The sequence below is a fragment of the Anolis carolinensis genome, unplaced genomic scaffold, assembly GCF_035594765.1.
Source record: "Anolis carolinensis isolate JA03-04 unplaced genomic scaffold, rAnoCar3.1.pri scaffold_18, whole genome shotgun sequence".
Classification (NCBI taxonomy): domain Eukaryota; kingdom Metazoa; phylum Chordata; class Lepidosauria; order Squamata; family Dactyloidae; genus Anolis; species Anolis carolinensis.
Window position 1 is genome coordinate 5,859,438 of NW_026943828.1, and position 27,205 is coordinate 5,886,642.

At 44.8% G+C, this 27,205-nt stretch overlaps 2 protein-coding genes across 5 annotated transcripts in view; one reads left to right on the forward strand and one right to left on the reverse strand.

Annotated features, from left to right (window-relative positions):
• Positions 1 to 9,021, reverse strand: part of LOC134294650 (zinc finger protein 658B-like) — a 36,515-nt gene extending 27,494 nt beyond the window's left edge. Inside the window, exon 1 of one of the 2 annotated variants that reach the window (XM_062966242.1) lies at positions 8,636 to 9,021. The gene's annotated coding sequence lies outside the window, so the exon portion shown is untranslated. Of the gene's footprint in view, positions 1 to 2,361; positions 2,449 to 8,635 lie in introns of those variants that run through there. The other variant, XM_062966241.1, reaches the window with a different exon arrangement.
• Positions 1 to 27,205, forward strand: part of LOC134294681 (loricrin-like) — a 676,447-nt gene that overhangs the window by 626,404 nt on the left and 22,838 nt on the right. The window lies entirely within an intron of this gene.

Sequence of the window (27,205 nt, forward strand, 5' to 3'; positions counted from 1 at the left end):
GGGGCTTTTTATAGCCTGACGATTACATCAATTACATCAGCCAACTTCTCATTGGATACATCTTCCTGTACATGCAACAATTGATTGGGTGACATAGCATTACACGAGGTGTCCGCGCGTGCAAGCATAGCTACTTCCTATTACAAATATGGTATTATTATTTTGTAGAAAATAAAATATAATCATAAAACAGTGATAATAGAAAATGTAATAATAATAACATAAAATATAATAATATATAATAATATATAATAAAATACAGTAGAGTCTCACTTATCCAAGCTAAACGGGCCGGCAGAAGCTTGGATAAGCGAATATCTTGGATAATAAGGAGGGATTAATTGGCAATTAAAGGGGCTTTTTATAGCCTCACGATTACATCAATTACATCAGCCAACTTCTCATTGGATACATCTTCCTGTACATGCAACAATTGATTGGGTGATATAGCATTACACGAGGTGTCCACGCGTGCAAGCATAGCTACTTCCTATTACAAATATGGTTTTATTATTTCGTAACTTTCCTGTTTCCCACTTCTCTCTTCTTGGAAACGACCTAATCTTCTTGCCAGGGAGTTTACTGGAAACATCTGGTCCCTGTTTCCTGTTTTTCCCGGTCCTACTCTCAAATGGAAACCAGACGGCCTGTTTCGTAATAAACACATATTTCTTTCGCCTCCTCCTTTTCTCTTTGGCAGTTTATCCTACGACCCCCCCCCCTCAAAATGAAACCATTTAAATACTTAAAGCAAGCACCATTTAAAGATAGCCATAACCTCTGTCTACTGAGGTTCTCTGTCAATCATCAGAATATTTATCAGACTGGCCGTGCCTATTCTCTTTCCTCTTCCTTCGAGAGTTCTTGGAGAACGGGAGAAGTCCCAGCAGATTGGAGGAGGGCGAATGTGGTCCCTATTTATCTTCAAGAAGGGAAAAAAGAACGACCCAAACAATTACCAATGTCCGGTCAGCCTCACATCAATACCAGGCAAGATTCTGGAAAAGATCATTAAGGAAGTGGTCTGCGAACACTTAGAAACAAATGCAGTCATTGCTAATAGTCAACACGGATTTACCAAAAACAAGTCATGCCAGACTAATCTGATCTCTTTTTTCGATAGAGTTACGAGTTGGGTCGATACAGGGAATGCTGTGGATGTAGCGTACCTGGATTTCAGTAAGGCCTTCGACAAAGTCCCCCACGACCTTCTGGCAAACAAACTAGTAAAATGTGGGCTAGACAAAACTACGGTGAGGTGGATCTGTCATTGGCTAAGCGAACGAACCCAAAGGGTGCTCACCAATGCGTCGTCTTCATCATGGAAAGAAGTGACAAGTGGAGTGCCAAAAGCAGGGCTCCGTCCTGGGCCCGGTTCTGTTCAACATCTTTATTAACGACTTAGACGAAGGGTTAGAAGGCACGATCATCAAGTTTGCAGACGACACCAAACTGGGAGGGAGAGCTAACACTCCAGAAGAAAGGAGCAGAATTCAAAACGATCTTGACAGACTAGAGAGATGGGCCAAAACTAACAAAATGAAGTTCAACAGGGACAAATGCAAGAGACTTCACTTCGGCAGAAAAAATGGAAATCAAAGATACAGAATGGGGGACGAGGCCTGGCTTGACAGCAGTGTGTGCGAAAAAGACCTTGGAGTCCTCATGGGGAAGAAGTTAAACATGAGCCAACAATGTGATGCAGCAGCTAAAAAAGCCAATGGGATTCTGTCCTGCATCAATAGGGGAATCACGTCTAGATCCAGGGAAGTCCTGCTCCCCCCTATTCTATTCTGCCTTGGTCAGACCACACCTGGAATCACACTGTGTCCAATTTTGGGCACCACAGTTGAAGGGAGATGTTGACAAGCTGGAAAGTGTCCAGAGGAGGGCGACTAAAATGATGAAGGGTCTGGAGAACAAGCCCTATGAGGAGCGGCTTAAAGAGCTGGACATGTTTAGCCTGCAGAAGAGAAGGCTGAGAGGAGACATGATAGCCATGTACAAATACGTGAGGGGAAGTCCTAGGGAGGAGGGAGGGAGCTTGTTTTCTGCTGCCCTGCAGACTAGGACACAATGGAACAATGGCTTCAAACTACAGGAAAGGAGATTCCACCTGAACATCAGGAAGAACTTCCTCACTGTGAGAAGGGCTGTTCGACAGTGGAACTCTCTCCCCGGGGCCGTGGTGGAGGCTCCTTCCTTGGAGGCTTTTAAGCAGAGGCTGGATGGCCATCTGTCGGGGGTGCTTTGAATGCGATTTCCTGCTTCTTAGCAGGGGGTTGGACTGGATGGCCCATGTGGTCTCTTCCAACTCTACTATTCAATGATTCTATGATAATCCTCCATGAAGTGTCTTACGTTTGTAATGAAATAAGACAGCTGTTTGGGGTCCCCGTTGAACTTTGCCCGAAATTCTCCCTCCCCAGGCATTTGGCTCCTTCCCGACAGGCCCGTGGGGAAAACTGATGCCCCCTGCCGAGGCATCTCGTCCTCATCGTCCTGTGGACCCTCCCCGGCCAAGGGACAGGGTTCAGTGCCTCTCCCGGGCAGCCCTCTCCTCTGCTCCCGTTGCTCGACTGTCGCCCTCCAGGACGCGTTTACCTGCCGCTGCATCAGATCCATCTGTCGAGAGAAAGTTTCTTTTTTTTTTTTTAAATGATTTTTATTGAGTTTCTACAACACATAACCATTAAAAACTACGACAACCAAAAAAAAAACCCCACACATACACATTTACATACTTATTGTACTTCCCTTCTTCCCTTTTGGGGATCCATTTAAGTCAACTTTATAATTGTTTTTCAGTCCTGATTGTATTGGTATATCCAAATTAATTCTTCCGTAACAAGGCTTGTTTCTTACTGCATGTCCATATACTTTTTATATTGGTCCCAGTCCGTCTTTTTTATTGGCTGTCCTCTATGCATCTTCAGTAAAAATGTTAGTTCATCCATGTCCCTTATATCTTCAATTTTCTCAAGCCATTCTTCCTTCCCCGGAATTAATTGTGATTTCCAATGTTTTGCATAGATAATCCTTGCAGCTGTATTAATATATGTAAATAATTTATCGTTGTTTGCATTAAATTTTGTTTCTGAGTCTGTCAAATTTAGTAAATAGTATTCTGGTTTCATTGGAAATTTTTTCCCTAATATTTTCTGAGATTGTGTATGTATCATTTTCCAGAATTTACCAACCTCGTTGCATGTCCACCAAACATGATAGTACGATCCAATGTGGTCTTTACATTTCCAGCAGAAAGTTTCAAACCTTTCCTCCATCGCATCTAATCTCCTCTCCATCCTTCTCGTCTCCGGGGCTCCCTCTCCGTCTCGCTGCCAATCGCCTCCCATCTGGATCTTCCGTCTCACCGTCACTCCCCTGCCTGCGGGTAACTGGGTGGAGGTCAGCGGCTTCCACGACGGGTCCGAGGGGTCTGTCCCCCCTTCGCTCAACGCGGGCGATGGGTTCCTTTCCTCTCTCAACTCCTCGGCACCTCGAGGGTTCGCCTGTTCTTCTTCCAGGAAGAGGAATTCCTTCATGGTTTCTCCTCCATCAGGGTTCATGCTCTCACCGGAGAGACCTTTCCTCACGGGATGAGCCGGAAAAAAAGGGAGTAAAAGCTTAATGTCCGTTCCTGGAAGGTGTAGGACCCAAGAAATAGGCTCACACCGCTGGTCGCAATGGAAAACTTTATTGAATCCGCCTTGCCAAGATGACTGCAAAAGCTTAATGTCCGTTCCTGGAAGGTGTAGGACCCAAGAAATAGGCTCACACCGCTGGTCGCAATGGAAAACTTTATTGAATCCGCCTGGCCAAGATGAGTGTAAAAGCTTAATGTCCGTTCCTGGAAGGTGTAGGACCCAAGAAATAGGCTCACACCGCTGGTCGCAATGGAAAACTTTATTGAATCCGCCTTGCCAAGATGACTGCAAAAGCTTAATGTCCGTTCCTGGAAGGTGTAGGACCCAAGAAATAGGCTCACACCGCTGGTCGCAATGGAAAACTTTATTGAATCCGCCTTGCCAAGATGACTGCAAAAGCTTAATGTCCGTTTCTGGAAGGTGTAGGACCCAAGAAATAGACTCACACCGCTGGTCGCAATGGAAAACTTTATTGAATCCGCCTTGCCAAGATGACTGTAAAAGCTTACTGTCCGTTCCTGGAAGGTGTAGGACCCAAGAAATAGACTCACACCGCTGGTCGCAATGGAAAACTTTATTGAATCCGCCTTGCCAAGATGACTGTAAAAGCTTAATGTCCGTTCCTGGAAGGTGTAGGACCCAAGAAATAGGCTCACACCGCTGGTCGCAATGGAAAACTTTATTGAATCCGCCTTGCCAAGATGACTGTAAAAGCTTAATGTCCGTTCCTGGAAGGTGTAGGACCCAAGAAATAGGCTCAGACCGCTGGTCGCAATGGAAAACTTTATTGAATCCGCCTTGCCAAAATGACTGCAAAAGCTTAATGTCCGTTCCTGGAAGGTGTAGGACCCAAGAAATAGGCTCAGACCGCTGGTCGCAATGGAAAACTTTATTGAATCCGCCTTGCCAAGATGACTGCAAAAGCTTAATGTCCGTTCCTGGAAGGTGTAGGACCCAAGAAATAGGCTCAGACCGCTGGTCGCAATGGAAAACTTTATTGAATCCGCCTTGCCAAGATGACTGCAAAAGCTTAATGTCCGTTCCTGGAAGGTGTAGGACCCAAGAAATAGGCTCAGACCGCTGGTCGCAATGGAAAACTTTATTGAATCTGCCTTGCCAAGATGACTGCAAAAGCTTAATGTCCGTTCCTGGAAGGTGTAGGACCCAAGAAATAGGCTCAGACCGCTGGTCGCAATGGAAAACTTTATTGAATCCGCCTTGCCAAGATGACTGTAAAAGCTTAATGTCCGTTCCTGGAAGGTGTAGGACCCAAGAAATAGGCTCAGACCGCTGGTCGCAATGGAAAACTTTATTGAATCCGCCTTGCCAAGATGACTGCAAAAGCTTAATGTCCGTTCCTGGAAGGTGTAGGACCCAAGAAATAGGCTCAGACCGCTGGTCGCAATGGAAAACTTTATTGAATCCGCCTTGCCAAGATGACTGCAAAAGCTTAATGTCCGTTCCTGGAAGGTGTAGGACCCAAGAAATAGGCTCACACCGCTGGTCGCAATGGAAAACTTTATTGAATCCGCCTTGCCAAGATGACTGCAAAAGCTTAATGTCCGTTCCTGGAAGGTGTAGGACCCAAGAAATAGGCTCACACCGCTGGTCGCAATGGAAAACTTTATTGAATCCGCCTTGCCAAGATGACTGCAAAAGCTTAATGTCCGTTCCTGGAAGGTGTAGGACCCAAGAAATAGACTCACACCGCTGGTCGCAATGGAAAACTTTATTGAATCCGCCTTGCCAAAATGACTGCAAAAGCTTAATGTCCGTTCCTGGAAGGTGTAGGACCCAAGAAATAGGCTCACACCGCTGGTCGCAATGGAAAACTTTATTGAATCCGCCTTGCCAAAATGACTGCAAAAGCTTAATGTCCGTTCCTGGAAGGTGTAGGACCCAAGAAATAGGCTCAGACCGCTGGTCGCAATGGAAAACTTTATTGAATCCGCCTTGCCAAGATGACTGCAAAAGCTTAATGTCCGTTCCTGGAAGGTGTAGGACCCAAGAAATAGGCTCAGACCGCTGGTCGCAATGGAAAACTTTATTGAATCCGCCTTGCCAAGATGACTGCAAAAGCTTAATGTCCGTTCCTGGAAGGTGTAGGACCCAAGAAATAGGCTCAGACCGCTGGTCGCAATGGAAAACTTTATTGAATCCGCCTTGCCAAGATGACTGCAAAAGCTTAATGTCCGTTCCTGGAAGGTGTAGGACCCAAGAAATAGGCTCACACCGCTGGTCGCAATGGAAAACTTTATTGAATCCGCCTGGCCAAGATGAGTGTAAAAGCTTTTACTGACCCTCTTCCGCTTTCCCCCTCAGTATATGGGGTTGTTGCCTCCCCCCTCCTCCTTCTCCATCCACACCTCCCTTTCCTTTTGTCCTTTCCCACGTTTGAAGACCAGACCCTGTCATAAATCAGCCTATCCCGCCAAATGGTCTCCTTCCTCTGTCCTCTTGTAGTCAGGTTGCGAGAAGACCAGCTTTGAGGATGCTGTTCTTTATTGCACCCTGACATTGCGAAAGCCACCCACTGCACGACTATCAGATTCCTCCCAGTAGTCCCAGTAGTCAAGTCAAGGAAGGGCTTCATGAGGACCACCGCTCCTCTCGATGTTCCTAAACCAGGCAGTGCCAACTGGATGGCCCCCCACGAGGGTCAACCAAGAATGGGCCACTTGGAAGTCCCTGAACAGACTCAGAAGCGGAGTGGGCAGATCAAAGGACAAGGTGGCACGACCTGGAGGAATCCTCCACCTTGTGTGACTGTGGAGCAGAACTGTGATGACTCATGGGCCTTGTAGTCCTGTTCCTAGTACTATTGTGGCAGACGAAGAGGAAAACATGGGATTTCCGCCGTTTCAGCCAGAATCGGAGCCTCTCCACCTGGAGGATGTTTGTCCTCAAGAAGTCAGCCAAACAAGCCTTGGGCAGAATTCTCCCCCGTTTTCCCGAAAGGACAATTATAATAGAGATAGAGGAGCCAGGGAGGCAAATCGCCGGAGCCTGAGAATCGCTGCCAAACAACTAGCTGATTAGGTCTGCTTCCCTTGGGAAATTCTAAGGAGTCATGCATCTGGACAGAGTTGGGTTTCGCTTCTCGTTCTCTAGGGAAAGTGTTCTGTTGGCGGGAAAACGAGACCCAATATAGGTGTTTGTCGCAAGGGGAACTTTGCGGAGTCAATTGTTCAGCTTGAGGAGAGAGATCGTGTGTGGACTTCGTAACCCCAGTTCCTTGTTTCCCGGATCAAGTTTCCAGCCTTGCCTTGTTTTCACGGACTTCCTTGGACTCTGTTCATGTTTCGTGTTTGCCTCGTTCCAAGCCTTTGATCTAGCCAAGAATCAAGTTATTTTCTAGCCTAGTTGTCAAGCTACATTGGACCTTAAAGACTCTGTCATTCCCCACACTATTGCTCGGCAAAGTGTGTGTTTCGGTCAAGTGGATTATAACTTTGGACTCTAATCTATATATATATAAGAGTGATGGCATCAGGGCAGCGGACAAAACAACAAAACTACAGGCCCCCCAACCTCGAAATTTGACAACACAACCCATCATCCATGCCTCTAGGTTGATACAACAAAAAGAAAAGAAAAATGAAGTCCTAATTAGAGGGAGAGAGAGAGGAATAATTGCTTTTATCCAATTGCTGCCAGTTAGAAGGCCAAGCTCCTCCAACTTGGTCTCCTAGCAACCCAATAAAAAAATAATAAAAAACACGAAAAAATTAATACAATAAAATACTATAATAACAGAAAATAACTAAAACTAATACAAGAAAATAATAAAATATAATAAATAAAAAGATAACTTACAATAAAATTAATTAAAAAATACAAATAACGTCAAATAAAAATTACACAACAATTTTTAACCAATACCACCAACACTTTGCCACAGCAACGCGTGGCCGGGCACAGCTAGTCTATATATATAAAAGAGTGATGGCATCACGGCGACCCACAAAACAACAAAACTACAGGCCCCCCAACCTCAAAATTTGACAACACAACCCATCATCCACGCCTCTAGGTTGATACAACAAAAAGAAAAGAAAAATGAAGTCCTAATTTGAGAGAGAGGAATAATTGCTTTTATCCAATTGCTGCCAGTTAGAAGGCTAAGCTCCTCCAACTTGGTCTCCTAGCAACCCAATTGCTGTGGCAAATTGGTGGTGGTATTGGTTAAAAATTGTTGTGTAATTTTTATTTGACGTTATTTGCATTTTTTATTAATTTTATTGTAAGTTATATTTTTATTTATTATATTTTATTATTTTCTTGTATTATTTTTACTTATTTTCTGTTATTATAGTATTTTATTGTATTAATTTTTTAGTGTTTTTTATTATTTTTATTGGGTTACTAGGAGACCAAGTTGATAAAATGGAAAGTAGATGAAGATCAAGGAACCGTGGGATGCATTTACAAAACAATCACAGGAAATCTATACAATATATATATATATATATAAAATACCTTGACAGAAATGTGGAAGGAGGAACTAAGTTGTAATGAGAGAGAAATACAACATTGGATAAGGGTTGTTGTATGTCTTCCGGGCTGTGTGGCCATGTTCCAGAAGCATTCTCTCCTGACGTTTCGCCCACATCTATGGCAGGCATCCTCAGAGGTTGTGAGGAATATATGTCCATGTTCCAGAAGCATTCTCTCCTGACGTTTCGCCCACATCTATGGCAGGCATCCTCAGAGGTTGTGAGGAATATATGTCCATGTTCCAGAAGCATTCTCTCCTGACGTTTCGCCCACATCTATGGCAGGCATCCTCAGAGGTTTGTGAGGATGCCTGCCATAGATGTGGGCGAAACGTCAGGAGAGAATGCTTCTGGAACATGGCCACACAGCCCGAAAGACATACAACAACCCTGTGATCCCGGCCATGAAAGCCTTCGACAACAAAATGGGATAAATTCCATTAATAAAATAAAAAACATTGAAAGATAAAGGAAATGCAACGTAAATGCAACCTTGGGGGCTCCGTGTGCCGAGGGCGGTCCGGGCCCATCCTGGGTGGGGGTCCCAGTGTCCCCGGTTGAGGGCGAACTACAACTCCCAGTCCGTGGCTTCACAGGCCTCAATAGGCCCACACAAGGCCCGTCAGTCAAAGGAGGGCTGAGCGGGACGCGGCCAATGGGGGGCCTCCGGTGGGCGGGGCATCCCGGGCTCAGCCAATGGGAGGGAGGGAGGGGGCGAGGGCGGGCTCCGAGGAAGGAGGACGAAGGAGAAGATGGCGGCCGGCTCGCCTCAGGCCTGGTCTGTGTTCGTGAGGCGGGAAGGAAGGCGGCGGAGGGAAGAGGACGGAGAGGCCGAGAGAGAGAGAGAGAGAGAGAGAGAGGTCTGTGGGGAGAGGGAGGGAGGCAGGGAGGGAGGCTCGCTCGCTCGCTGGGGTGCCCGGGGGGGAGGCGGAGGGCCCGGCCTGCCTCGGGCTGTGAGGGAAGGAGGGGGGACTACAACTCCCAGAATCCTCTCCGCCCAAGACGGGTCTCCACGGGACGCCTCACGGGCTTGGAGGTCTCCCCAGTGGGGTCCCTTCCTCTGTCCGCCCCGTTGTCTCTCTAGGATCCACCTGCTCTCTTGTTTCCCTCATGTTCAGACCTTCTCAGCCGCTTTGGGTCCCGAGAGGGATGGAAACAGACATCGATTATTAGTGTTATTATTGTTATTATTATGACACAGCAAACAAGATAGACATGCTGGATTTCGTGTCACAAAATCCCAAGTCGAACACTTCCCAAGTGTCTAGGACTGTGTGATGTATTATTATTATTATTATTATTATTATTATTATTATTATTATTATTATGACACAGCAAACAAGCTAGACATGCTGGATTTCGTGTCACAAAATCACAAGTCGAACACTTCCCAAGTATCTAGGACTGTGTGATGTATTATTATTATTATTATTATTATTATGACACAGCAAACAAGATAGACATGCTGGATTGCGTGTCACAAAATCACAAGTCGAACACTTCCCAAGTGTCTAGGATTGTGTGATGTATTATTATTATTATTATTATTATTATTATTATTATTATTATTATTATTATTATATCTATTATTCTTACTAGCTGTGCCCGGCCACGCGTTGCTGTGGCGAAGTCTGGTGGTCTGGGAAATCAAGTATTGAGGAATTGGTGGTAGTTAAGGTCAAGGGTCAAGGTTTTCCCCAGACATTAAGTCCAGTCGTGTCTGACTCTGGGGGTTGGTGCTCATCTCCATTTCTAAGCCGAAGAGCCGGCGTTGTCCGTAGACTCCTCCAAGGTCATGTGGGATGACTACATGGAGCGGCGTTACCTTCCCGCCGGAGCAGTACCTATTGATGCACTCACATTTGCATGTTTTCGAACTTCTGGGTTGGCAGAAGCTGGGGCTAACAGTGGGGGCTCTCTCCGCTCCCCCAATTCAAACCTGTGGCCTTTCGGTCCAGAAGTTCAGCAGCTCAGCGCTTTAACACGCTGCGCCATCAGGGGATATTATTTCCTAAAGGTTGTGAATATACAGTATTTCTGAATGGTTTTTTTTGTTTGTTGGAGGCAAGTATGAATGCTGCAATTAGGAAAAATGATTAGGATGTAATGGCCTTGCAGCGTTAAAGCCTGGCTGTTTCCTCCCTGAGTGAATTTTTTGTTGGGAGGTGTTAGCTGGCCCTGATTCTTTCCTGTCTGGAATTCCCTTGTTTTCAGAGTGGTGTTGTTTGCGATATTTTATGTGCTTCTACTGTCTTTGCCAGAGGATTTGCCAGACTTTGATGATGGGAATACTTTGTTGGGAGGTGTTAGCTGGCCCTGATTGTTTCCTGTGTGGAATTCCCCTGTTTATTTACTGTCCTGGTTTTAGAGATTATATTGTTCTGCATTATTCTATCCCAGTAATTATTTCATATTAAAGAAGAATCTCACTTATCCAACATTCGCTTATGTTCTGGATTATCCAACGCAGTCTGCCTTTTCATAATCAATGTTTTTGTAGTCAGTGTTTTAAATTCATTGTGATATTTTAGTGGTAAATTGGTAAATACAGTACAGTAGAGTCTCACTTATCCAACATAAACGGGCTGGCAGAATGTTGGATAAGCGAATATGTTGGATAATAAGGAGGGATTAAGGATAAGCCTATTAAACATCAAATTAAGTTATGATTTCACAAATTAAGGACCAAAACATCATGTTAGACAACAAATTTGGAAGAAAAAATAGTTCAATACACAGTAATTCTATGTAGAAATTACTGGATTTATGAATTTAGCACCAAAATATCACGATATATTGAAAGCATTGACTACAAAAATGTGTTGGATAATCCAGAACGTTGGATAAGCGAGTGTTGGATAAGTGAGACTCTACTGTATATTAAAATGTATCATTTTAGGCTAGGGAAATCTTGTGCAATATATTTAGGCCCAGAAATCAGCAGTAGTCCAATGTAATTACTCAAAAACCTGCCGACAGCACCAGGTCTTCAGTTCCTTATGGAAATTGGATAATGTAGGGGATTGCCTGATCTCTTTTGGCAGTTAAGGTAAAGGGTCCCCTGGGCTGAGTGGGTTGCTAGGAGACCAAGTGAGCGGAGCTTAGCCTTCTAACTGGCAGCAATTGGATAAAAACTATTATTCCTCTCCTTCTAATTAGGACTTCATTTTTCTTTTCTTTTTGTTGTATCAACCTAGAGGCATGGATGAGGGGTTGTTCTGTCAATTTTCGAGGTTGCGGGGTAGTTACTTTTGTTGTTTTGTCCGCTGCCGTGATGCCATCACTCTTTTATATATATAGATTATGTCACAGCAAACAAGATAGACATGCTGGATTTCGTATCACAAAATCACAAGTCGAACTCTTCCCAAGTGTCTAGGACTGTGTGATGTATTTTCAGATGATGCGCGCAGATCCCAGTCGGGTGGCCTTTTGCAGTTGGCAGATCGTGATTTTGTCAATGTCTATTGTTTCCAAATGCCGGCTGAGATCTTTTGGCACGGCACCCAGTGTGCCCATCACCACCGGGACCACCTGCACTGGTTTATGCCAGAGTCTTTGCAGTTCAATCTTGAGTTTTTCCTGTTGTTTTTCGTCAATGCGACTGTCACCTGGGATGGCGACATCAATGATCCAAACCTTTTTCTTTTCCACAACTGTGATGTCTGGTGTGTTCTGTTCCAGAATTTTGTCAGTCTGGATTCGGAAGTTCCACAGTATCTTTGCGTGCTCATTTTCCAATACTTTTGCAGGTTTGTGATCCCACCAGTTCTTTGCTGCTGGGAGGTGGTACTTGAGGCATAAGTTCCAATGAATCATTTTGGCCACAGATGTGTGCCTCTGTTTGTAGTCTGTCTGTGCGATTTTCTTACAGCAGCTGAGGATATGATCCATGGTTTCGTCAGCTTCCTTGCACAGTCTGCATTTTGGGTCATCAGCTGATTTTTGGATCTTGGCCTTAATTGCATTTGTTCTGATGGCTTGCTCCTGGGCTAATTATTATAATTATTATAATTATTATGAAACCAGGCCTGCATGCACAGCTGGCCATATTGGGTCTCTGTGCCAAGTCTGGTCCAGATCTGACCTCAGCTGGGTTCAGCGCTCTCGGCTACAGGTGAACTACAACTCCCAGAACCAAGGTCCGTTCCCCTAAATCCCTGCAGACCTGCAGTGGGTGATGGGGCTTCTCTGGGCCAAGTCTGGTCCCAGTCCATGGTCAGTGGGGGTCACAGTATTGCTGGAGGCACGTGAACTATAACTCCCATCAAGGACACTTGTGCCGAGAGGACAGGGAACATGAAGAGGAAAACCAGAGGGAAGCGATTATGTAGTTTTATGTTTTCTTTTTCTTGTTTCAGTTGTTCTCATTGTATTGTTTATTTGTTATATGTTTTTAATTGTGTTTTAATAATAATAATAATAATAATAATAATAACAACAACAACAACTTTATTTTTATACCCCGCCTCCATTTCCCAGAAGGGACTCGGGGCAGCTTACACGGGCCCAAGCCCAAATGGTACAAACATTGTAATAAAACCAATAAATACAAAACAGATCTATTATTATTATTATTATTATTATTATTATTATTATTATTAAACTTATATACCGCTACTCCCGGTTTGGCTCGGAGCGGTTTACAAAAATAGATTAAAACAATACACTTGGCTTTAAAATAGCAATAAAAACAATAAAAGCAACAATAAAAGCAACAATAAAAGCAACAATAAAAACAGACATAGCCCTATATATCTATAAAACATAGTAAATCACATTACAAATAAAACATGGTTTGAAAAAACATCTGAGGACTCTCATAAAAGTGACCTGGAGTCCTTATTTATGCTGGGCTTGGTCTCCATGCAAGCTGCCCCGAGTCCCTTCGGGGAGAGAGATTGTGGTGGGAATAAAGTTGTTGTTATTATTATTATTATTATTATTATTATTATTATTATTATTATTATTATGTACGCACAATATATAGGTGTCAATTTTCCAATTCCCGGTCACTTCCTCCCTCCCTCCCTTCCTTCCTTCCTTCCTCCCCCACCTCACTCCATTCTTCCTTCCCTTTCTTCCCCCTCCCTCCTTATTTATTTATTTAGATATACGTGATCGGTCCTCCCCCCCGGTGGCGCAGCGGGTTAAACTGCTGAACTTGCTGACCAAAAGGTTGGCAGGTTCGAATCTAGGGAGCAGAGCGAGCTCCCGCTGTTAGCCCCAGCTTCTGCCATCCTGGCAGTTCGAAACTACTTAGCTACTTGTGATTCCTTTATTTTATCACTTTTAAACTTATTTATTATGCAATGCTTTTGACATGAAATAAATTAATAAGCAGTCCGAGAACATGCAAATGCGAGTAGATCATAGGTACCTCTTCTGTGGGAAGGTAACAGCTCTCCATGCAGTCATGCCAGTGGCCACATGACCTAGGAGGTGTCTACGGACAATGCCGGCTCTTTGTCTTAGAAATGGAGATGAGCCCATAACAAAATAACTAAAAATAATACAACAAAATAATAAAATATAATAAATAAAAAAGATAAGTTACAATGAAATTAATTTAAAAAATACAAATAACGTCAAATAAAAATTCCACAAGAACTTTTAACCAATACCACCACCACTTTGCCACAGCAACTCGTGGCCGGGCACAGCTAGTATTTATATAAGGGAGTTACTCTGTTCATTATACCAATTCTTTTCAGACTTTCCTTTACTTTGTATCAATGCTATCCTTCCAAACCATGATAATTTGAGTTTAGCATATTCTAAATTTTTTATATTTATTTCCTTTCTTCATTTAATAAAATTATTAGTCTCTATAACTTTTAATTTTTGCTACATTTATTCCCAAATATTTAATTGAGTATTTAAAACAGGAGGGGGAAAATTAATTAAAGACTCATTTTTAAAATTTCTTTTCCTGATAATTAAATAATTTATGAAGTATATTTAGAACCCTACCCATTAAACTGACGTTTGTCTCCCTGCTATGAAACCACATTGATCTTCATTGATATACTTATATATAAATTCATTCATTCTTTTTGCCATAATTTCTTTTGAAATTTTTGCATCTTGATTTATTAACTAAATGGGTCTATGTGATCCGGGTTCTGTTGGGTCCTTGTTAGGTTTCAAAATTAACATAATCAGAGACTGTTCCCGAGATGGTGGGATCTTCTCTCCTGTTATTATTATATAATTCTGTTAATTTAGGTATTAATATGGTTTTAATTTTTCTATAATATTCCGGTCCCAGCCCATCCATTTCTGGAGTCTTCCCGGCTTTTAAATTATCTATAATTTTTCCAGTCTCTTTTTCTGGAATTAATTGTTCCATAACTAATTTATCTGTTTCCTAGATCTTTATTTTTCCAATATTTTTCAATATATTCCTCTATTTTACTTTTGGAGTTTTCTTTTCCCGAGTATAGTTCTTGGCAAGATCTTGGAAAAGCTAATATTTTGTCTTCCATTCTTGTATGATTCTTTCCTTCCTTGTCTTTAATGGATGTTATTATTTTCTTCCCTTTCTCACGTGTGCTGCTTTGGCTCATAATCTAGTGTCCTGCTCACTTCAAAGGATCAGTCTGAACGCAGATCAGAGATGGCTGCTCTCAAATCCAATCTTTATTGAAGAACACATGACTTTGGAAAAGTCAGGAATGACCCAATGTTTACATACAACTATTTTTATAACTTTTGATGCTACGTAACACCACACGTAAATATCATCATCAAGTCCCACCCCCAATATCACATTACTACCATTTTCACACACTAGACCAATTATAATTGTTTATACTTTCGGCCCCAAGTTCCCAGGCATATTCTATCTTCTTCTGCCAGGTGCTCCTGGGATTGTTTATGTTATGACTCCCAGTTACAGGGCTGAATTACCAAAGCCCTGTAACTGGGTTCCATGACATGGTGCCCTCCTTTTCTTCGTCCTCCTCTTCGGTTCTTCTTTCACCACAAGCCTGAAACAAAACAATAATTCTATGTGTCCATTTTGTCCAAAGTACCCATATATTTTTTCAGTAAGCTACGATGGAATACAGGGTGTATTTTCCCTAAACTTTTTGGCAATGCCAACTGGAAAGTCACCTCGTTGATAACACCCTGTATTCTAAATGGTCCAATATATTTAGGGCCCAATTTTTTCGAAGGTAGCCCCAGTTTGATGTTTTGGGTACTTAGCCACACTAAATCTCCTTTCTCCAATTTATCACCTTCCACCCTCTTTCTGTCTGCGAATACTTTATACTTTTTATGTGCTTCTTTTAAGGATGCAGTCACTTGACTCCAGCATTCCATCATTTGCGTTTTCCATTTCCCTGCCTCTGTTCCCTCATTCTCTGTCCATCTCGGCAGCTGGGGCAGAGGCTGTATTTCATACCCGTAAACTACTTCAAAGGGGGTTTTATTTGTTGCTGAATGTATAGTCGAATTAAAAGCTAGTTCTGCAAAAGCCAACCACCGAGACCAGTCATTTTGTCTCATGTTAGAGTACATTCGAAGGAACTGCCCAAGTGTCTGCTGAGTACGTTCTACCGCCCCATTTGTCATGGGGTGAAAAGCAGAACTTAAACTCCTTTCTGCTCCTAGCATTTCCAGGAATTTTTCCCAAAATTTTGCTGTGAATTGTACTCCTCTGTCACTGACCACTCTACTGGGACATCCATGCAGTTTGTAAATGTGGTTTATGTACAATTCAGCTAGTTTCTCGGCTGATGGTAGTTTCGTCAGTGCTATAAAGTGGGCCTGTTTAGAAAACAGGTCCAATACTGTCCAAATATAACGATGTCCTTTGCTAACCGGTAGTTCCCCCACAAAGTCCATAGCTACACATTCCCAAGGTCTGGTAGGTTCTGCTACTGTTTGTAATAATCCCATTGGCTTCCCTCCTCTCGATTTATTTCTGGCACAATCATCACATTGAACAACATAATTTTTTATGTCCTTCCTCATCCCTGGCCACCAGCAATGTTTTGCTATTGCTTTTGTTGTTTTTGTAATTCCTGTATGACCAGCGCTCTGGTTGTTGTGAAAACGATGCAAAATCTTGATCCTTAATGTTGCTGGGATATACAGTTTCTTGTTCACAAACCAAAATCCCCCCTTCTGCTCCCCCTGTTCTGCATTGGATGCGATCCACTGGTCTCCTTCATAAGACTGTTTCAGCTCGTTTCCCCAATTATCTTTTCCGTCGAGTTCAACCATAGCAGTGTTCTCCTTTTGGGTTTGTGCTCTTGTTCTGACAGCTAAGCCCCATTGTTTGTCAGAGAATATTGTTCCCTCTTTTGCTGTGGGTATTCCTTCGTGTTGAGGCATGCGTGAAAGAGCATCTGCCAAGACATTCTGCTTCCCTTGAAAAAACTTTAATTGGAAATCGAACCTGCTGAAGTATTGTGCCCATCTAATCTGTTTGGGGGACAATTTTCGAGGGGACTTTAAATACTGGAGGTTCTTATGGTCAGACCAAATTTCAAATGGGATTCCGCTTCCTTCGAGAAAGTGTCGCCAGCATTCTAAGGCTTTTAATATGGCTAGTGCCTCTTTTTCCCATATCGGCCAACATTTTTCAGTTTCGCTGAACTTCCGGGACAAATATCCACAGGGTTTTAAGTTCCCATTTTGATCCTTTTGCAATAGTACTGCCCCATACGCACAGTCTGAGGCATCGCAATGGATTATGAAAGGGCTCCTGATATCGGGGTGTTTTAGAATGGGTCCTTCTGTGAAGCATTCTTTTAGGGTTTCAAATGCCTTTTGGCATTCTGGCGTCCAACTTAGTTTGGCGCCAGGAGCTTTTACTTTTGCTGTCTCTCCTTTCCCTTTTGTTTTTAAAAGTTCAGTAAGGGGTGCGGTTATTTGCGCGAAGCCTTTTATGAAGGATCTATAAAAATTTGCAAACCCCAGAAACGATTGCAATTGCCTCCTTGTTTGAGGCACTCCCCATTCTTTTACATCTGATACTTTAGCTGGATCCATAGCTAACCCTTCTGGAGATATCCGATACCCCAGAAAGTCAATTTGAGTTTTATTAAATTCACATTTGGACAGTTTTGCGTACAGCTTTGCTTCTCTTAGTCTCTGCAAAACTTCCCGGACCAATTTCACGTGCTTTTCCTTATCTTCAGTCACAATCAAGATATCATCAAGAAATATGAATACCCCTCTGTACAACAATGGGTGCAGTATTTCATTTATAAGCTGCATAAAGCACCCGCCTCCATTTTTTAATCCGAAAGGTAAAATTTTATATTCAAAATGGCCGAATGCGCAGGAAAATGCAGTTTTCCAAGTATCTTCCGGTTTGATCCTTAATTTATGATATGCTTCAATTAAATCAAGTTTAGTAAATATGCTCCCTTTTTTCAATACGGTAATTAAATCCTTTACTAAGGGCATAGGGTATTTATTGTCCTTAGTAATTGCATTTAAATTTCGATAATCAATGCACAATCTTAGGGAGTTGTCTTTCTTTCTCCTGAATAACACTGGGGCCCCGAGAGGAGAATTGGATGGCTTAATGAAGCCCCGCGCCAGGTTTTTATCAATGTATTTCCTCAATTCCTCCTTCTCCTGCACAGACATGGGATACACTTTTGGTTTTGGTAAGTTTGCTCCGGGGGTTATTTCAATTTCTACTTCTATATTCCTTTTGGGAGGTAATTTACTTGCCTCTTTCTGATTGAACACATCCACAAAGTCTCTGTATTCAGGTGGCAATAGCAGTGGGTCTATTTCACCTTCTTCATCTCCCTCGTCCTCCTCTTCTGCAATCTTGCTTATCTCCCATTGCGTCTGCTGTTCTTTAAATGCTAGGCTCTTTCCTCTCCAATCTACTTCGGGATTTGCCTGTTCGAGCCATGGTATCCCTAATATTACGTGGTATGTGGCAATAGGGGCTATCACAAAGGATATTCTTCCTTCCCATTTGCCTATTTTACATGGGACCTCCCGTATTTCCTTTGTAGATACTTCCCCAGTAGCCACTGATCCGTCTAGCTGCGAAAACGCAATTGGGGAGTCAAGCGCCATCTGCTGGCATTTCAACGCTCCTGCTAACTCTGGAGTTATAATATTCCTGGAACAACCACAATCCACAAATGCCTTGCAGGTGGCCCGATTCTCTAGCCCCGATAGGCAGATTGGCACTACTATCATGCGTTTGTCCCGACTCACCAATTTTTCTGGAGATTCTGGGGCTTGCACCTCCTCCTCCGCACGCCTCCCGGTTGCTGGCTTGGGCTTTGAGGGTTTTGGCGGCTCCCCCTTCCGTGCCCAGCATTCCGCTGCTCGATGGCCCGTCTTCCCACATACAAAGCATCCCGGTTTAGGTTTGTTGTCGTCTCCTCTGGAGGGAATCCCCGGCCTCCCTCCGGGTCTTTCCTGTTTCCTCGTTTCTCCTCGACCTCTCGCCACCGGTCTTTGCTGGCCGCCGCTGCTCCTGAAGCGCTTTACTTGGGCCAGGGTGGATTCAACGCGCCCCGCTAGTTGAATCCATCCCTGGAGCGTTTCGGGGTCATCTCTGTGCGCTGCCCAGCTGAAAATCTCGGGGCGTAGTCCCTCTTTAAATAATTCCACTTTGGTCACTTCAGACCACTCTGGTACCCTTTCCGCGAGGTGGAGGAATTCCTCTGCGTACTCGGGCACCGTTTTGTCCCTCTGCTTTATTCCTCTAAGCTGGTCTCGAGCTCTCAATTGCTCTAGCCGGTCTCTGAACCGGTTTTCCAGTGCGGCGAGGAAGCGGGGCACTGACCTCAGGCATGGGTCCTGTCTGGCATGTAGTTGCACATACCAGCTGGCCGCTCCTCTCTTTAGTGTGTTGCCGATGGCCCGAACCCTGCTTGCTTCGGAGGGGAATGTGTGTGCATTGTCTTCCATGTATCCCCTGATGCTAATTAGAAAAAAGTTCAGTTCGGCTGATTCCCCTCCGTATTCTAGCTTGAGATCTTCCCTTCTTGGCATCCATTCAGCGGCCCGTTGATGCTGTCTGGGAGGCATGGGGAAGGGTTGCATCGGGTTTCCTTGGATCACGCCGCGCCCCACTCCGGTGGTCATTCTGCGCGGCTCCCGAAATCCTGCCGCCGCTGTCGGCCCTTCCCCCCATCCGCATACTGGCCTCGCTGTAGCCCCCGCATCTCGCCTTTCCCCGTCGTACGGCACATCCTCCTCCTCTTCCTGGATCTCCTGCTCCTCTCCGCCTTCGTCAGCTAATCCACTGGACCCGATCCCTGGCCCCAGTGGTCTTTCTACTCCGACGCCCATTCGGGGGGTTGGGAGCTCTGTTGGGGTTGGCGGCCTCAGAGTTCCCAGAGCTTGCTGGCGCTCCACTTCGCGCGCCATTCTGTCCCGGAACTCCAGCTCTTGCCAATATTCCTCGTCTCCCTCGTCCCTTGCCGCCGCGGGACTCTGCGTTGAAGTTCGCTGTCCCCTCTGGCTCCAATCGCCTCCTTTGCTTGGCTCTCTCTCGGCGCCATATCGGATGTGCTCTTTTTGGAGATTCTCTTCCAATATTGGCACTATTCTCCCCACGGTATCCGACAGCCTGGATAAATGAGTTTCCAGGATGGATAACCGCAGGGCCACGGTCTCCGGCATGCTTCCTCCAGATCCCCAACTGGTTTCTGCCGCCGCCGGAACGCCTCTTCCCCCTCTGGGAATCCTCTGGGTCACGCCGTCCGGCTTGGGGTACCCCGTAGAGGAAGCTATGGCTTGCAATGTCTCTTCTGCCAACGGCAGAGCTCCCAGCGGAGGCCCCTTTGCTCCGTCATGGCTTTGATCTCCTTCCCTGCTCATTATCACTTCACTGCAAATTTGCAGGAGGGTGAGAACTGGATTCCTGACTTAATTGTCCTGCTCACTTCAAAGGATCAGTCTGAACGCAGATCAGAGATGGCTGCTCTCAAATCCAATCTTTATTGAAGAACACATGACTTTGGAAAAGTCAGGAATGACCCAATGTTTACATACAACTATTTTTATAACTTTTGATGCTACGTAACACCACACGTAAATATCATCATCAAGTCCCACCCCCAATATCACATTACTACCATTTTCACACACTAGACCAATTATAATTGTTTATACTTTCGGCCCCAAGTTCCCAGGCATATTCTATCTTCTTCTGCCAGGTGCTCCTGGGATTGTTTATGTTATGACTCCCAGTTACAGGGCTGAATTACCAAAGCCCTGTAACTGGGTTCCATGACAATCTAGAGTTTCTGTATTACTGTATTCAAAGTATTCTCTATTTAAAAACTTCAAATTTCTTTGAGTCCTTTCTAACTCATGTTTTGCTAGCTGTTTTCTCATTGCTAATGCTTTTATATAGCTTTGTTTATCCTTTTCATCTCTAATTCCTTAATATCCAATTCTAATCTTTTTTCTTGTTATTTTCTTTAAATTACGTTGTTCTTCATTAGAATTCCTCTGGCTACTGCTTTCATTGTATCCCATACCATCATAGTGGAGCAATTGATGTGATGATGATGATGATGATGATGATGATGATAAATCTTTATTTGTACCCTGCCACCATCTCTCCTAAGGGACTCGGGGCGGCCCACAGAAGCACTCCACGTGCCGCATTTAAACAACAATACACAAGTATAAATACAAAGGCATAAGTGAAATCAACAGCGTGTATAAAATCCCACTAATAAAATTGTAAGAGTATGAAATTATAAAAATTCCTGAAACGCAATAGAACCTGCAGAAGGCCGGCTACCGTGTTTCCCCGAAAATAAGACAGTGTCTTATATTAATTTTTGCTCCCAAAGATGTGCTAGGTCTTATTTTCAGGGGATGTCTTATTTTTACATGAAAAAGAATTCACATTTATTGTTGAACAAAAAAAAAGAATATTTATTATATACTGTAGTGTACAGTACTTGTCATCACAAACCAACATAATCAGACAAACTGTGAATCCTATAAAGAATTTCTTGTTACTACCATTATTTCCATGTACAACTGGTATGTACATTTACCAATCCTGCATGCTCTGGTGTTCTGTTTGGTGCCGGGCATGCTTCCAAACAAAAACTTTGCTAGGTCTTACTTTTGGGGGAGGACTTATATTTAGCAATTCAGCAAAACCTCTACTAGGTCTTATTTTCCGAGGATGTCTTATTTTCAGGGAAACAGGGTATCTGCCGTAACCATCCAACTGCGGAGCAGTGGTTCATCAAGCTGACCAGAGATTACTCAGGATCAAAGGACTGTCTGAAGAGCCATGTTTTAAACTCACCCAAAACACTTGAAGTGTGGGGCTAATCTGATTTCTTTAGAGCCGGAGAGCCACCTACGCAACCCCCCCCCCCTTTCTCTTGTATTTGAGATGGACCTAGAAGGAGATGCGGTCTCGAAGACAGGTTGGATCCGAAGCATATAGGGCTTTATAGGCAATCACCTGCATCCGGGGTTTTGGGGTTCGGTGCCATCTCTATGCAGATGACACTCAACTCTACTACTCTTTTCCACCAGACTCCAAGGAAGCCCCCCCGTGTCCTGACTCAGTGTCTGGCCGCTGTGATGGGCTGGATGAGGGCAAACAAGCTGAAGCTTAATCCTGACAAGACAGAGGTCCTCCAGGCCAGTCGCACGTCGGATCGGGGTGTAGGGTGGCCACCTGTTCTCCTTCTGAAGACACAGCTCCACAGTCTGGGGGTCCTCCTGGGATCAGCGCTGGCGCTTGATTCTCAGGTGTCGGCGGTGGCTGGGAGGGCCTTTGCACAATTAAAGCTTGTGCGCCAGCTGTGACCGTACCTCGAGAAGTCTGACTTGACCACGGTGGTCCACGCATTGGTTACCTCAAGACTGGACTACTGCAGTGCACTCTACGTGGGGCTGCCTTTGAAGACGGCCCAGAAAATGCTGCTGATACAAAGGTCGGCAGCCAGATTGTTAACAGGAGCTAGTTACAGGGAGCGTACTACGCCTCTCCTGAAGCAGCTCCATTGGCTGCCAATAAGTTTCCAGTCCCGATTCAAAGTGCAGGTCATGACCTGCAAAGCCCTAAATCAGGGGTCCCCAAACTTTTTAAACAGGGGGCCAGTTCACGATCCTTCGGACCATTGGAGGGCCAGACTATAGTTGGCTACCGAGCAATAATAATAATAATAATAACAATAATAATAAATAAGAGGGTTGGAAGAGAACCTTTGGGCCATTGAGTCCAATCCCCCTTTGCCTTTGTGCACCGAAAGCACAAGCAAAGCACCCCTGACAGATGACCACCCAGACTCAATGTTAATAATAATAATAATAAAGAGGGTTGGAAGAGACCTCTTGGGCCATTTAGTCCAACCCCCTTCTGCCTCTGTGCACCATAAGCACAAGCAAAGCATCCCTGACAGATGACCACCCAGAATCAATGTTAATAATAATAATAATAATAATAATAATAAAGAGGGTTGGAAGAGACCTCTTGGGCCATTTAGTCCAACCCACTTCTGCCTCTGTGCACCATAAGCACAAGCAAAGCATCCCTGACAGATGACCACCCAGAATCAATGTTAATAATAATAATAATAATAATAAAGAGGGTTGGAAGAGACCTCTTGGGCCATTTAGTCCAACCCCCTTCTGCCTCTGTGCACCATAAGCACAAGCAAAGCACCCCTGACAGATGACCACCCAGAATCAATAATAATAATAATAATAATAATAATAATAATAATAATAAAGAGGGTTGGAAGAGACCTCTTGGGCCATTTAGTCCAACCCCCTTCTGCCTCTGTGCACCATAAGCACAAGCAAAGCATCCCTGACAGATAGCCACCCAGAATCAATGTTAATAATAATAATAATAATAATAATAATAATAATAATAATAATAATAAGGGTTGTAAGAGAAGAAGGGACCTCTTGGGTCATTTAGCCCAACCCCATTCTGCCCTTGTGCCGTGGGGGCCGGATAAATGGCTTCGATGGGCCGCATCCGGCCCCCGGGCCTTAGTTTGGGGACCCCTGCCCTAAATGGTTCGGGTCCTGTCTATCTTCGTGACCGCATTTCTCCCTATAAACCAGCGTGGGCTCGCAGATCTTCCGGGGAGGCCCTCCTTTCACTCCCGCCACCATCTGAAACGTGGTTGGTGGGAACGAGGGAGAGGGCCTTCTCCGTGGTGGCCCCCCGGCTCTGGAACTCTCTCCCCAGGGAGCTCAGACTAGCACCCACCCTAACCACATTCCAAAAAAGCTTGAATGTGCTTTTGATTAATCAGCTGCACTCACCATACAGTCCAAATCGCCTTGCTGTCTCCTGCCCTGTTTCCCTGAAAATAAGACATCCCCTGAAAGTAATACCTAGTAGAGGTTTTGCCGAATTGCTAAATATAAGGCCTCCCCCGAAAGTAAGATCTAGCAAAGTTTTTGTTTGGAAGCATGCCCGGCACCAAACAGAACACCAGAGCATGCAGGATTGGTAAATGGACGTACCATAGATTGTTGTACATGGAAATAACGGTCGTAACAAGAAATTCTTGATAGAATTCACAGTTTGGTTATGCTGGTTTGTGATGACATTTACTGTACAGTATATAATAAACTAGCTTGGAGAGCCGGCGATGCCCGGGTCATTTGAGAAAGGCATTGTTTGCCTGTGTTCCAAGTGTAGCCTATATCCAATGTCAGCTGGGTTCAGTGGGTGCGGGTGAGCTCCAACTCCCATATGCAAGTCCCATCGTCCAGTGTCCATCCCCCTCCAAACAGAGCCAGTATGTAGAATAGGTCATGAGGGCTCCATGTACCATGTTTGGTCTTGATCAGTCATTTGTGTGGGTCGCGGTGCTCTCAGGAAGTGAGTGAAGGTATTGGAAGTCCCATCGTCCATGGTCCACCATCCTCCAAACTGCACCTGGGTGTAGAGTGAGTCATGGGTGTTGTTTGTTTGAAGTTTGGTCTTGATGAGACATTGATGGGGGTGACAGTGGTCTCAGGAAGTGAATGAATATACTGCAAGTCCCATCATCCAAGGTCCAAGCTCTTTCAAATCTCACCAAGATGTAGAGGGGGCCATGGTGGCTCTATGTGCCAAGTTTGGTCTTGATCAGTCATTGGTGGGGGTCACAGTAGTCCCAGGAAGTGACTGAAGATATTGTAAGTCCCCTCATCCACGGTCCCTCTTCCCCCAAACTGCACCAGGATGTAAAGTGGGCTACCCTGCACCTGCGTGTCAAGTTTGATCCAGTTTTGTCATTCATGGGCATCACAGTGGTTTGTGGGAGGTGAATTGAATGAATGTACTGCAAATCCCATAATCCTTGGTCCACCCTCCGTCAAACTGCTGCAGCATTTGAAGTGTGTCATTTGGGATCTGTGTGCCTGGTTTGGTTCAGTTGTGTGATTTGTGGCAGTTGCTGTGGTCTCAAGAAGTGAGGGGAGGTACTGCAAATTCCATCATCCTTGGTCCATCCTGCCCCAATATACATCAGGATGTAAAGGGGTCGACAGGAGTTCTGTGTGCCAAGTTTGGTCCATTTCTATCATTGGTGGGCATTGCAGTCGTCTGTGGGAGTTAAAGTGTTTGAAAGTACTGCAAATCCCATCATCTGTGGTCCATCCTCCCCCAAATGGCAGCAGGTCATAAAGTGCATCGTGGGGATGAAGTGTGCCAAGTTTGGTGCAGATCCGTCATTCCTGTTGGTCTCAGTGGCCTGGGATAGTGGCGGCCAATTCCGCCAGGCCAATCAAAACGCGAGCACATATTCCGCCAGGCCAATCAAAACGCGAGGACATATTCCGCCAGGCCAATCAAAACGCGAGCACATATTCCGCCAGGCCAATCAAAACGCTGATACATACTCCGATTTCACTTTTATTATATATATAGATGTTCATTTTTTTGTTCAAAAATAAATGTGAATTCTTCTCTGTGGAAAAATAAGACGTCCCCTGAAAATAAGACCTAGCACATCTTTGAGAGCAAAAATTAATATAAGGCACTGTCTTATTTTCGGGAAAACACTTTACCCCACTCTGGTTCCACTATTCATGTTTCACTTTTCACTATTCAAGTCAGCCCCTCCCATGTAATCCTAAACAGCCCCACTCCCCTGTCTAACTGATATGTTATGTGTTTTATCTTAAAGTTTTAAAATGGTTTGGTTCTTGTTGTGTATTTTAATTTTGTAACTTGTACTGTTTTTATGCCTATGTCAACTGTTGTTTTTAGGGCTTTGTCCCCACGTAAGCCGCCCCGAGTCCCCTTGGGGAGATGGAGGCGGGGTCTAAGAAATATATTATTATTAATATTATTATTTGTAATTGTGCTGTCCTACTTGGCTTTCCCTCCCTTGCTTATTTCCTGGTTGCTGTTCTTGGGAGGAATGTTCCATTGGCTCCTGTTTTGGGGGTGGAGCTTGGGACTCCCCTTGGATGAGGTTTGGATGAGATGGTTCAGCCTGGGAGCTAATCTCTAGAGCAGGGGTCCCCAAACTAAGGCCCGGGGGCCGGATGCGGCCCTCCAAGGTCATTGACCTGGCCCCTGTCCTAAACTTTAGACTTAGGGTTGACCTAAGTCTACCTGGTCTTTGGAGGTCTCTTTGCTTACTTATAGCCTTATGAGATTGTCTAGATGGTCTTTGAAGGTCTCTTTGTTTAGCTATGGCCTTATGAGGCCACCTAGATGGCTTTTGGAGGTTGCTTTCCTTACCTATGGTCCTGTGAGATGGTCTAGATGGCCTTTGAGGGTCCCTTTCCTTACCTATGGTTTTATGAGATTGTCTAGATGGTCTTTGAAGGTCTCTTTGCTTAGCTATGGCCTTATGAGGCCACCTAGATGGCTTTTGGAGGTTGCTTTCCTTACCTATGGTCCTGTGAGATGGTCTAGATGGCCTTCGAGGGTCCCTTTCCTTACCTATGGTTTTATGAGATTGTCTAGATGGCCTTTGGCGGCCCCTTTCCTTACCAATGGTCTTATGAAACCATCTAGATGGTCTTTGAGGGCCCCTTTCCTTACCGGTGGTCTTCTGATGGCCTGATGAGATCATCTAGATGGCCTTCGAGGGTCCCTTTCCTTACCTATGGTTTTATGAGATTGTCTAGATGGCCTTTGGCGGCCCCTTTCCTTACCAATGGTCTTATGAAACCATCTAGATGGTCTTTGAGGGCCCCTTTCCTTACCGGTGGTCTTCTGATGGCCTGATGAGATCATCTAGATGGCCTTTGAGGGTCCCTTTCCTTACCTATGGTTTTATGAGATTGTCTAGATGGCCTTTGGTGGCCCCTTTCCTTACCAATGGTCTAATGAAACCATCTAGATGGTCTTTGAGGGCCCCTTTCCTTACCGGTGGTCTTCTGATGGCCTGATGAGATCATCTAGATGGGCTTCGAGGGTCCCTTTCCTTACCTATGGTTTTATGAGATTGTCTAGATGGCCTTTGGTGGCCCCTTTCCTTACCAATGGTCTTATGAAACCATCTAGATGGTCTTTGAGGGCCCCTTTCCTTACCGGTGGTCTTCTGATGGCCTGATGAGATCATCTAGATGGGCTTCGAGGGTCCCTTTCCTTACCTATGGTTTTATGAGATTGTCTAGATGGCCTTTGGCGGCCCCTTTCCTTACCAATGGTCTTATGAAACCATCTAGATGGTCTTTGAGGGCCCCTTTCCTTACCGGTGGTCTTCTGATGGCCTGATGAGATCATCTAGATGGCCTTTGAGGGTCCCTTTCCTTACCTATGGTTTTATGAGATTGTCTAGATGGCCTTTGGCGGCCCCTTTCCTTACCAATGGTCTTATGAAACCATCTAGATCAGGGGTCCCCAAACTACGGCCCGCGGGCCATATCCGGCCCGTCGGAGCCATTTATCCGGCCCGCGCATGCACACTTCTCTCCTCCCTTGCCCCGCACGCACCTTTTCGACCGCCACCGCCGAGGAAGGCGCACATGGGGTGAGAAAAAGGCGTGCGCCTTTCTTCCCTTGCCCCGTGGGCAGTTTCCCACTGCCGCCACCAAGGAAGGCGTGCCGGGCGAGGGAGGAGAGAAAGGCGCAGGCCTTTTCCTCGCCCCACACGCAGCTTTTCCACTGCTGCC